We start from the raw sequence: 13,401 nt of genomic DNA on the forward strand, positions 1-13,401 counted from the left end.
TTATCGGTTCATTGTGTGTTTTTTTTAACATCTAATGAATTCATTCAGTGATTTTCCAAAACGTCAATTTCTTGGCCAGATTCAGGTGGGCGTAGGGCAACGCGGGATATGATGGCTAAATAGGCTGTGTCGCTCTGAAGCTGAGGATTATTCTTCACAGCCACAAACATCACAAAGGACAAAACTGCAACATCAAATGTCTCGATGTACTTTTGCGGTTTGTTTGTTTGTTTTTGTTTGCTTGTTTTTTTTGGTCCAAATCCAAAAATGCATCAAGGCCTGGAAATTGATATTAATTCCCATCCTTGCAGTCTTTGAAGAGCGTGTTGTGTAGGAACCCTGGTGAAACCTGTAAGCCCCGCCCACACCACCTGTAAGCCCCGCCCACACCGCCTGTAAGCCCCGCCCACACCGCCTGTAAGCCCCGCCCACACCAACATTTTCGGACGTGGGCACAAAGGATCAACAAGGCTGTTAGGACCAAATAAAGGAAAAGGACGCACCGATCTCTCCCCCCTCCCCCTCTAGGTGGAGGAAGCTCTCTCCCCCCTCCCTCTCTCCCCCTCTAGGTGGAGGAAGCTCTCTCCCTCTCTCCCCCTCTAGGTGGAGGAAGCTCTCTCCCTCTCTCCCCTCTAGGTGGAGGAAGCTCTCTCCCCCTTTCTCCCCTCTAGGTGGAGGAAGCTCTCTCCCCCTTTCTCCCCTCTAGGTGGAGGAAGCTCTCTCCCCCTTTCTCCCCCTCTAGGTGGAGGAAGCTCTCTCCCTCTCTAGGTGGAGGAAGCTCTCTCCCCCTTTCTCCCCTCTAGGTGGAGGAAGCTCTCTCCCCTCCCCCTCTCTCTCCCCCTCTAGGTGGAGGAAGCTCTCTCCCCCTTTCTCCCCTCTAGGTGGAGGAAGCTCTCTCCCCTCCCCCTCTCTCTCCCCTCTCTAGGTGGAGGAAGCTCCTTGGCTGGACATGTTGGCCATCATGCCAGCTGTGCCGGCCATACCTGAGGGCCCTCCCAGAGGAGGGCTGTGCTTGGTAGGTGAGGTCATGTCGGCGCCGCGGCCCTGGCCCTGGCCCTGGCCCTGGCCCTGGCCCTGGGGGGCGTGGTGGTGGGCGTGCTGCAGGGCGTGGCGCTCCAGCAGCGTGCGGTGGGTGAAGGCCCGGTGGCACACGGTGCACTGGAAGGTGCGCTCGGCGCGGTGCGTGCGCATGTGCACGTTCAGCGAGCTCTTCTGGGTGAAGCGCTTGCCGCACACGGAGCACTGGAAGGCCCTGACGCCCGTGTGCACCACCATGTGTTTGAGGAGGTAGTCGCGCAGGGAGAAGGAGCGCCAACAGATGGAGCACTGGTGAGGTTTCTGACCTGTAGGCGGACACACACACACGCACACGCGCACACATACGCGCACACACGCGCACACACACACACACACGCGCACGCAGAGCAGAAAGCACTTAGCATTGTCAGTGTTGAATCATTTTCTTCTTCAGAGTGGAAAGTAGGAGGGGCCGAGACGAATCTTCTTGCGTTGAAGTTACCAAGACCTAATACTCGCATACACATTTTCAATTAAAACATTCCAGACTTTTTCCGGACGTCGATTTGTTTTGAATATTTTTGGATCGATGAAGATTGTTCTTCACAGCGACAAGTCAGAAGCAGAATGTGTGAGATGATGAGCAGGGTTCCTACACAGTTTTCAATTTTAAAATTCCAGATTTGTCCCGATGTTCTTGACTGGATGTGATTCTGCTGCAGGGGGATTTGAGACAATGCGTGCTGACAGCAGCTGGACAATAAGAGCAGCCCTCTAACTGCCGACTCAAAGTGGGTCTACAACAACATGAAAGCTAGAATTACGTATCGGCCCTGAACTAGGGGTGGGCGAAAATGGCAAAAATATCATATCACGATTGTTTTAAGGCGGGATCACGATCCACGATCTTATCACGGTTCTTTTTCCATCTTGGGTTTTTAAGACTATTTCGCAAGTTACTGAACAGTACAAGTTACTGAACAGTACAAGTTACTGAACAGTACAAGTTACTGAACAGTACAAGTTACTGAACAGTACAAGTTACTGAACAGTACAAAGTACAACCAAACTAATTTCATTCGTACGGCCACGAAAAACCTGCAAAAGTCATTCCCATGCCCTGGAAAAGTTATAGGAAAAAAAATCTTTTTTGTGGAGTTTTGGAAAAGTCATGGAAATTTGTTTCATACATATTTTCATAATTATGAATAGTTTTGTGGCGTACCACTAGAGAGACCTTGTGCCGCGGGCCCTTTAAGACAGAGCCTTGTGTGTTGCCGTAGCTGCATAGCATGTAATGTTGAGAGTTGGGAGTAGGGCTGGGCAATATACTCGATACGGCAATATATCGCGATATTTTATTTCCCGATACTGTATCGATACTTGGACGCCAAGTATCGCGATATAAAAAATAAAATAAAAAGATTGCAGGCCATGCCATGCCAGGCCTCTGCATCTGGTGATTCCCCCCCCTAATCGATACTGTCTCGATATTTCCCATATCGATGCGTCCAGTAACACTCAACACTCGGTAGTTTTGACTAAATTTGTCTACTAACTTATCAGTATAAAGTGATGTACATATTATTACACTACCTGGGTGGTACACAGTGTGTTGTATCTTTAGCTCTATTATTTAATTTTGAGTAAATTCTGTAGAATATCGCAATATATCGCAATAGGTATCGCATCGCAATATATCGTGATACAATCGTATCGTGACCCAAGTATCGTGATAGGTATCGTATCGTGAGGTCCTTGCCAATGCCCAGCCCTAGTTGGGAGTGTTTGGAATAAATACTGTTGGATACAGCAAATCTTTCCTCATCTTTCCTGTACGCACACTCCACCGTTTCATAATTATTGTCATTCATTTACGCTGAGTTTACAATAATCCACGTGCTAAGAAATAACAACGTTCACAAGCAGGCAGGTACGCGCTCACTAACGTTACCTGAAAACCCGTTTGGTCCCATAAACTCAGGGGAGCCAGGCAGGCACAGCTAGCAAGCGGCTGCCTACATGTCAATGGGCAGCCGCAGCAGAGCAAGCCCGGGCCGCGCAAAAATGCAGGTTGTGTTGTGTCAAGACATTCAATATTTTGAATTGAACTAATTATTATTATTCTTTCATTCGAAGATGCCAGCCTGCTACGTTAAGGGTGTGTGTACCAACTCCCCCTCCGTGTTGTCATGAAAAAGAGGGGGAGGGGGGGGGGGGGGGGGACTTTAGAGGCGTCTTTCAGACATAGAAACGCAACTGATAGAATGTGCACTGGATGTAGCGCGATACTAACGATCTGTCGGTAAAGGCAGATCGGGGAGCGATTCTAATCGTTGACGATCTAATTGAACTAATCATATCGCCCACCCCTATATCCTGAAGCACAACATTTCCCCTACTTTTCCAGATTTTTTCAAATTTCCTAACTATTCAAGACCTGGAAATGATGAAATTTGACTTGTAATACTTTTCCAGGCTTTTCCAGACCTGCATAGGAAACCCTGGCTAGTTTCTTACCGGAGTGGATGAACATGTGCTTGCTGTAGTTCTTCCTGGAACGTAACGATTTGCCACAGTGCGTGCAGTCGAACGAGGTCTCAGATCCCTGGGAGGAAGGGGAGGGGCCGGCCGAGCAGGAGGAGGCGGTGGAGGGGGCCGGGGCGGGGGTCATCGGCGCCGGGGGCGGAGCCTGTTGGTTGGGCTCCGACCCCGCCATGCTGTCAATCCCACCCATGGGCCCGCCCACAAAGAACGGCGCTGGCTGTGATTGGCTCACTGGGTACTGGAACAGAAGCTTGGGGAAGGGGGGGGTACAGACTTCAATACTCATGCAATGGTTCCCAAGATTGATTTGAATCTGTTTCTGCTTTGTGAGATATGGAGTATAGAGAGGTGACGCTGTGCAACTGCCCATTGCTATTATTTGGAATTTGAAATGTCTATTATTTATTTATTTTACTTTCCAGATTGCCTCCCAAATGTTTTCTGTTTTCTTGTGAAATACTGCAGTGCTTCTCAAGCTTTTCAAAAACTTTAGGCTGGGGTTCGCAACCCCCCCCCCCCCCCCCCTCCCGCCACGTGCGCACGCATTCACACACTGATTTCACTCACTCACTGAAACGGTTTTTATAGTTGATAATAGAGATGTAACGGTATGAAAATTTCACATCACGATTATCGTGACCAAAATGATCACGGTTATCGTATTGTCACGGTATTCGTTAAAAAAAATGCTGAAAATGTTCAAAAAGTACTGAGAGACTCACCGAAATAATTTTACGTTTTATATTGAAAACTCAGACCCAAAAAGGATTGATACACTCACTGAAATCATTTCTCCAAGGCTGCACGTTTGCATCTGGGAGACAGTTGCCAACTTTGGTTGATGATGGTGGACAGTATTTACCATGTTTCTCAAAGCACTGTAATCACGGTGCCACGGTTTTAATGATAATGAAAATGTGAAACGGTACGGTTATCGTAAGGAATTTTCTCACGGTTATCATTCAAACCGGTTATCGTTACATCCCTAGTTGATATAGTTTTAGAATACATTAAACCATTGGTATGGGATTTTTAATCATCATGGGAGAAAAATAATTTCTTTTTTTTTTCTCTTTTTTTCCCTCATCCCGCAACATCCCCAAAGTAATCTCGGAGCCCCTGGGGGGGGGATCCCGACCCCCGGGTTGAGAACCACTGAAATACTGCATAGTATCATTCGCTCTGCCTCCTCTGATCATTAATCAAACGAAACAATCTGAAAAGTGAAAACTCAATTCTTTGGTTGAGCCCACGTGTAAAACACGTAGAAAACACAATGGCAGCGATTTCTGGATAAGCCTACAAAAATACGTCATCCCTGCGGTCCTCTATAAACTGGAATGCCGGTTTCCCAGAACGCATTCCATCAGAAAATGCCAGTTTGTAAGGAAGCGTACACACGGTGATAGCAGCACCCACCTGGCTGTTGATGGATTGAGTGGTTGGAGGCGGAGTCAGGGGCTTGTTGACTCGTGCTCTGGGGTTAAAGGTCATGGTCTGAGGAGGCTCGCTCTGGGGCCAGAAGCTCTCCGAGAACACGCCCTGTTCATCGTAGAAATCCTGGAAGGCGCGCGCACGCACATACACGCGCACACACGCACACACACACACACACACACACACACACACACACACACACACACACACACAATGAAGAAAGTTCCCCCCTCACATATATGGCAGGTCACAGGTTCGATTCCCCCAAACAACAGATGTGACACCGAAATAGTGCTGGGCCCTATGGACCAAAAATCCTATCTTGGCATTTTGAGGCTGATTGGTGATACAACATTTCTGTCCCCCCCCCCCCCCAGGAAAAAAAACGTTGGGGGGGGGACTTCATGATTTTTGAACAAACCTCCAAAATACATTAAGACACCAAGACCTTGAGGAACACCATAGAAAAATTCATGCTGTGATTTGGTATCAAAGAATTGTATTAATTTCTGTGTTTGACCGCCAGGCCAACGAGGACTCGCGCCAGGCCAGAAACTCGAGTGAGACAGAGAGACTGTGTGCGTAATGTATGCAGAAGTACAACAACAACAAACCAGTCGATGTTTGAGGCAAATTTGATGAAATTCCATCAAGGCATTCCTGAAATATCGTGTTAACAAGCTTGAAAATGGCGTTGGAGAGGTCACAGTGACCTTGACCTTTGACCACCAAAATCGAATCAGATCATCCTTGAGTCTAAGTCGATGTTTGAGGCAAATTTGATGAAATTCCGACAAGATGTTCCTCAGATATCGCGTCAACGAACATCGGACGTACGGACGGACGGACAACCCGGATCCATAATGCCTCTGGCCTGGCTATCGCCGGCGGAGGCATAAAAATGTGGGGGGGAAATGTTTTTTACAAATTTCAATACAAACTTTTATGGCATATTACAATACAACAAAACATATGGTGTTGACAGTAATATACATAAAAACACTATATTACACCAAATATACATTCATTCAAATCAATAAGCATTTGATTTTGGAAGCCTGTAAGTTTGCATCCCTGTAATGTTTTGCAATAAGTTACACAGCTTATTTATTCAGCAATAAATGCACTTTCTTAAGTCATCCTCTCCTTGTGATCACTTTGTTGTAAGTCGTGAATATACCGAGCAAACCAAAATTTGAAAGTATATATAAATTGCCGACCGTCTGATGCGCCATCTGACCAAAGCCGACTGTGCCAATATGCCATCCCGCCGCGGGATGGTCAATTTAGGTTTTGTCTTTGGTGGGTTGTACCTAACCTGACGCTGCCAGATGGACGGTTTAGCTCCACATTGCATTTCACTAAACCAGTCGATCTGGGAATGCAGTAACCCGACCCGCTGACGGAGGCGGGCCCTTTTTCCAAGCTACTTGGCAGGTGATTGGATGACCCATCTGTCTATCACCGCTGGTGCGTGTTAACTTCAACCTATCAGATCGCCATGCCTCTGACGTCACGTTTGCGACCGGAGGAAGGTGCCTGATCTCCGTGGTATTCATTGATTGAGTCCTCACCGTCCTCATCGTCGTGAAGTCGCCTTCGAAGCATGACGTTCGATTATAACGAACTAGTTGTGTGGCTTAGCCTTCCCAAATGTTGAGGGTCGTTTTTTAGAATTTAATACATAGAATTGGGAACGTTACATTCAATTTCATTCAGAGTGCCTGTCACTTCCGCGGCGGCAGCCATGTTGACGAGTGAAAAGAACTACAAAGACCATGTACCCACTACTTGCCCAGACGGGCCTAAGCCTGCCTAAGGCTGCCGCTGATTCGTCGAGCCGGCCATGGTTCGGCCAATCATCTTAACTGCCTGTGCATGACAAGATGGATTACGTCGAGAGAATCTCTTTTGATCTCGCGAGGTTATCCATCTTGCAAGCAAGGTTAGGTTGTACCACCAGGCCTGATTTCTTTTAGGGGAAGCACTGTCATTTCTCTAAAATTGGTGAGCAATTCTGTTCTGGAAATTCCGCAGAAACCCCTTTTCAATATCCCTAGGAATGCCAGACTGTATGGGCTCTATGGTCGCAACGGCGGCCACTTTGCGTCAGCGCCCGTCTTGCGGGCGTGTCGGGCCGCTGCGCTTGGCGTCATCTCGGCGCAAAGCTCCATATAGGCGTGTTTATGCCCAAAAGCGTTGTGTAGGTGTGATAGTGCCCACAAAAGCCACAGCGTCACGTCAGCAGCTTCCTCCTTCACTGAGAGGGACGGAGTGAGAGAGAGAAAGAGGGCGAGAGAGAAAGGATAGGTTAGATGGAGAGAGAGAGAGATGTGAGGCTGTCGTGCATAGGAATCAAATAAAACGTGCTCATGCCCACCTGTGAATCACCTGCGTATTGTTGCCATTTCACATTCACACGTTTGAAGAAGGGCTGCTGCCCGAAACGTCTGTGTGGCAATAAAAGTATTCAACTTGGGAGTGCTGTCCTCCTTTCTTGATGGCTGTCATGTAGAGTTCTCAACTGTCCTAAAACATCTACTCCGACCCGACCCGACCCGCTTGAGTCGCGGACCGAGCTCAACTCGCCCGCCGTTGTACACATACTGTCACATAGCCCGAGACCGACTCAGCCCGACATAAAAGACATTATAAAAAAGTGTGCAATTAATGCTGCCGCGGCACAAATACGATGGGAACGGTATGTATGTGTGTTACTGCCATCAACGTTTTTCAGCTTTCATGCCGTTATGGACGTATGCTTATCCCTTTTTGGGCTCTCTTCTCCTGCATCTCCTACTACTGCGTTGCGTAACTGCGCAGCGTACTGAGAGCCGCGCTGAGTGATGCAGCTCTATTTGAAGTTGAATTTCGTTCCACCAGCACACATTTTATTAATCAGCTATTTTTTTATTTGTTTCTATTAATATATATACATTCAATCCCACCAATTTAGTCCGTCATTTTCCCCTTGGCGCACATAAAGACACATGCTTCCGTCGCTGTCTGCTTGATGGCGAGAGGGACTTCAGCTGTAGGCTACTCGTGACAAAACCAGACATCGAATTTTCAGCAGTTAACTTTTGCAGCTAGGCCTAGGTTACTGACTATTACGAGGTGAGGCAGTTAAATTGAGCTGGGTAGTAACTAGGGGTGCACCGATCGATCGGCAAGCAATCTGTATCGGCCGATATTGACCTCAAATATGCGATCGGCCATTTTATTTATTTTTTTAAATACAAAAAAGCCCTATCACTAATCAGGCTTTCCAACGATATAAAATACAATGCCAATTGGTATTATTAAAGGGGAGCGATAATCGACCTAAAATAACGTTTCCAAACTTTCTTTGAGGAGTTTATATATCGGTGATCGGTAATCGGTGATCGGTCGATGATCGGTTGGGCAGATATTTCCCATAGGCGATCGGCAATCGGTGGCAAAAAACGTGATCGGTGCACCCCTAGTAGTAACATTATAGGCCGACAGTATGCCTCTCTCTCTCTCTCACTCCCCGACGAGCTATTGCGGTGCTATTAAACGTAGCCTAATGGTTGGAAAAGATCAACATTTGCTTTTTATTTTCTCCTACCTAAAGTAATCTGATGTTACGCCACAGACCTGTATGGTCGGGAATTATGTATGAAAAAAAGGCGAGACACGCACAATCCAAAACCTGCAGGTGCAGAGCTCGAGGCAGGAATAGTAGGGAAGAGTAAAGAGTAGGGGTGTCACAATATATCGTCCCACGAAATTTCGCGATAGTAAAACGTCACGATATGTATCGTTGAGATGAAATCTCATATCGTGAAAAAAAAAAAAAAAAAAAAAAAAAAAAAAAAATCTTTTCTTTCTTTCAAAAGTAGACAAAGAAACGTCTTTGTTTGTTGAAGTTCAATGTGTGGAAAGTAGTTCAGTTGAACAGTTGAACAAGACACATGAGAAGTTATACAGGAGAGAAACCATTCAATTGAGTTTCTGGCAAAACTGTTTACTTGACAGGAAAAACTGAAGATGCATAAAAAATAGACTAAGAAAAGTCTTGTTGTTTGAGTTTGAAGAAAAACTGAAGATGCATAATGAGAATTTATACTGCTGAGAAACCTTTTAGTTCAAAGTAAATCTAAGTGATGGTGTAACTCATTCTATTTCAAGATAAGCCTTATCTCCAATCTCATGTTTTTTCTAGTTGTTATTGTAATAACAATTTCCCACAACAGCATGTTTTGTATTTGTGCATTTCAAATAAAATACTACTTTTCCAGTCATATATTGTCATTATTCAAGTTTAAAAAAATATTGTTAAAATCGTATCGTATCGTATCGTTATCGTGAACCCAGTATCGTGATACGTATCGTATCGTGAACTGAGTGTATCGTGACACCCCTAGTAAAGAGTAAAGCTCGCACACTGCAAGGCTCCAGTTGAGTGTTTTTATTTAACACCAAGGGAATTATGTAGCCTAATAAAACCAGACAAATGAATTCAAATTTTTAAATCAAGGTGTGTTTTTTCTGCAATGTAGGCTATAGTTGAAAATCAACGTGGCATTCTGACTGAGGAGGGAAGAGTGTCTGCGTGCGCGAGGTGTTGGAGAGAGAGAGAGAGAGAGAGAGACATCCATGCCGTGCGTAATGTATCCCAAGCGAGGATTTCCTGCACTGCGCGGAGAATACTGTCTGCGCTCAGGCATAGTACGCCTGGCGTAGAGGGTTTTTCTGCGCTAAGACCTGCTATTTAGTGGCGTTAAAATTGACAGCACAGTGGGGCAAAATCTGGATTTTGAAAACATGTCCGCCCCTGTCTCTATGGAAACGTTGCCCTTGGCACAGCGCCTAAACTGAACCGCTCACCTGCTCTATTGGCCCATTTCCACCGCTGGTATCAGCGCGGCCCCGCCCACTTCACTTTTTTTGTCTCATTCCACCAATCAAAAACCTGGACAGCCCGGGGGGTCGAGTCGTGCTAGTTTTGGTCCCTGCTTTGTTGCGGTTCCAGCCGGTACCATACGGTGACGTGAAAACACTGCAGACGACTGATTGGTCAGGCAGAATCGTGTTTACTGTGTCTGGCTACTCTCTGTCACTGCTGGATACCAGTTTAGTGGGACTGTTGCTGCCTTCGGCTCTGGTGAAATCAAATCGATCTCCTTGCTCGGCTTTAACATGACGGTGGTTTTCAATTGTTTCGAGAGAGAGGAAAAAGTCAGCTGCTCGGGAAAGCCCTTTTAGTTGTGTGCTACGTCGGCTCCGCTAGGCCGGAGGCGGGGGGTTTAGCGAAGCCGCGGCCTTTTCCTGGTGAGTTGCCGCCAGGCTGGTGGCTTCCCTTCTCCCCGTAGCGTAACCCCCGTCCCCCCGTGCAGCGCATGCATGTCAACAACAAATTGATATCCATTCTCCTGGCCGATGGTTTAATTTGCCCATGTAGGTCATATAGAGGCACCAGTATTTCATAGCCCGTTTAAAAGTTATGTGTATGGATTTAATTTTAACGTTATAGCAGGCCTATTCAACTGGCGGCCCAGAGTTTGATATTATAAAAAAAAAGAAAAAAAAAGAAAGAAAAAAAGTTTTTTGGGTGGGGGACAAAGATCTATGACTGGCCGGGAAGAAGCTTTTTTATTTCATTTTTCCTTGTTTGTTACATTACAGTGTTTGATTTTCATCATAATCTGGTTTTCCATAATAATAATAATAATAATAATAAGTTCAGTATATGCCTGTGTTGCTGCTGTCTGTTGTAGTGTAAAACGACTAAAGGGAGAGCAGGTGGTTACATGAAAGTGAGTGAGAAAAGGAGAAGATACTGAATAATGACATTACAACAGTATAATCCTAATGTTAATTTAAAATTAAATATTCTTCTAAATATGGATAAAAGTCCAAAAAACATCAAATTTTCTTTGACGTTTTTCTTTTTCTTCGGGGCAGCGTCGAAGAAAAAGGAGATTCCATTCCTTACAGCACCCCCTATTTAATAATAGTTCCGGCACGGCTGCGAAAATGTGGTGGCGGGTTGTGTCAAGTGTACCTATAATGGCTCGGGGTCCGGCCCCCGGCCCCTTAAGTTTCTGACAATGTGGCCCCCTGAACAATTTAGTTGAATAGCCCTGCGTTATAGCCTACTTGGGCTATGGGCGGAGGGCAGATATGCGGTCGCTATGACGACCAGGTGTGGGCGGAGTAGGGCATTCACAGACTAGTCGACTAGTCGACTAGTCGACTAGTAAAACCACTAGTCGACACTGTGCTTAGTAGTCGACTAGTCGTTTTAGCAAAAAAAAAAAAAAAAAAAAAAAAAAAATTTTTTTTTTTTTTTTTTTTATATCTTTAAGAAAGAACATACATGGACTATCATATCCCATATCCCCCACAAAGAACATCAAAACACAACAAAACAAAACAAGAAAACTGCATAAGATACACAATAATCCAAGAACAAACAAGACTATTGGACAAACAACCAAACAAAAACAATGCATTCAAAGTAAATACATAGATCTTGCCCTGTTGGCAGCTAGGAAATGCATAGCTTTAAATTGGAAAGCATCCAATCCCCCAGCTGTAGTTCACTGGTGGAATGAACTCTCAAGCTACCATACGTTGGATAACATTTACTACAAGAGCAAAGGCAGATTCTTAGACATCCCCAAAATATGGCAACCACATACAGAGTTTGACTTTAAGAACTTTTTACCCCAGTGTCATTAGGCTTATCAGGATAGGAGCTGAATGCATTGTTTTTGTTTGGTTGTTTGTCCAATAGTCTTGTTTGTTCTTGGATTATTGTGTATCTTATGCAGTTTTCTTGTTTTGTTTTGTTGTGTTTTGATGTTCTTTGTGGGGGATATGGGATATGATATTTCATGTATGTCGTGTAAATACCTCATGTTCTTTCTTAAAGATTAAAAAAAAAAAAAAAAAAAAAAAATTTTTTTTTTTTTTTTTTTAATTAAAAATAAATTAAAAACGGTTAGTCGACTAGTCGACTACCTTTAGGGACGACTAGTCGACTAGTAAAATTCACTAGTCGTGAATGCCCTAGGGCGGAGGCGAGTAAACTTGCTGTGGAAGCAAAGTCTATATCAAGTAGAGACGAGTAAGGCCAGGTAGAGTAGAGCTGTACTGTGCGGTTATACTGTATGTGGTGGAAATGAGCCATATGAGTGTCGCTCCTGGCTGCCGCTGTACTCTGACTCTATTCTGATCAAACGTGTGTGTGTGTGTGTGTGTGTGTGTGTGTGTGTGTGTGTGTGTGTGTGTGTGAAACTCCTAGCTATGCTGCGTCTAATATGCTGACTGAAACCTTTTTGTGTGACTGAGGTTTGGGACTTGGATCCATTTCAAGGCGAGCCTTTCTGTGGCTTTGCAGCATCGTCTTTGATAATATGGATGTCACACGTTCGATACGCCGATAGCTTTTTTTACATCAAAAGTCCCACTAATACATGTTTTTTTTGTTACCCGGGAAAGCAGCAGGGGGCAGCATTGCCTTTTAAACTTTTAGATCGCACTCTCAACCCGTTCAGTTTCTCCACGTCTGCGGGCTCTCTTCTCCCTTCTCCCTTCTCAGACGGCTGCACAGGACCAGCGTCAGGTCAGCCGAAACAAAATGGAAACTTCCAGTTAAAAAACCTTCAAAATAATTTCATTTAAACAAGTAAACAGCCTTACTGATGCACGTTGGGAGGAGAAAAAGGTGGTTCAACAAACGAAGCCGCAAACATTGTATCAAAATACTCGTGATGTTAAGATTACAATACAAGGAGGGAAACTGTGGCAGTAAAGCATTATTCAAAATGTTAACGTTACGAGGGTTTTATTTTGAAAGAGCCAAAGCGGACGACCTACTTACATTCTGTAGCATTCTGGCTGACTTGACGCAGCTATGCGCCTGGGCTGTGTGAGCTGCACTCGTGCATGTGCGTCGGCCTATTCTGTCAATGTAAAATAATTAACTGTTAACTCATTGAGTGCCATGGACGTCTTTCGACGTCCAATTAAATAGTGACGTAGAGTGCCAAGGACGTCTTTCGACGTCCAATGCGTTTTTTGACGGTGGGACGTCGATCAAAGCCTTCTGCATCTCCTGTACAAATATTGTAGCTATTGGAGGTCTATAACCTATTTTACAAACCCATTAGGTGGCGACAGTGCTCTCCAGATTAGAGACAGGTCCTGAGAAACAGGAGGAAAAAGCCGTGATCAAAGAGAAACCGATGCATGCTGCAGCCAGAGCCATATAGATTGCTCTGTCTGGAGCTGACATTGGCTGCGAACAGGAGTCAATCCGCGCACACAACTGAGCCCCTCTGTCTCTGTCTGTCTGTCTGTATAGTTTCTCCACACGATTAGCCACCAGAAAAGCAGCACCCGACGCCAAACCATTCAGCAGTCCGG

The 13,401-nt window shown here is 45.3% G+C and overlaps 1 pseudogene across 1 annotated transcript in view; it reads right to left on the reverse strand.

Annotated features, from left to right (window-relative positions):
* Window positions 1–921: 921 nt before the first annotated feature.
* Window positions 922–13,401, reverse strand: part of LOC310771213 — a 29,781-nt pseudogene continuing 17,301 nt past the window's right edge. Inside the window, exons 3-5 of the transcript in view lie at window positions 4,984–5,124; window positions 3,538–3,814; window positions 922–1,343 (exon numbers count right to left, since the gene is read on the reverse strand). The product of the transcript in view is annotated as an uncharacterized misc_RNA (transcript). The remainder of the gene's footprint in view (window positions 1,344–3,537; window positions 3,815–4,983; window positions 5,125–13,401) is intronic.

Source organism: Poromitra crassiceps, assembly GCF_964638095.1.
Source record: "Poromitra crassiceps genome assembly, contig: HAP1_SCAFFOLD_437, whole genome shotgun sequence".
Classification (NCBI taxonomy): domain Eukaryota; kingdom Metazoa; phylum Chordata; class Actinopteri; order Beryciformes; family Melamphaidae; genus Poromitra; species Poromitra crassiceps.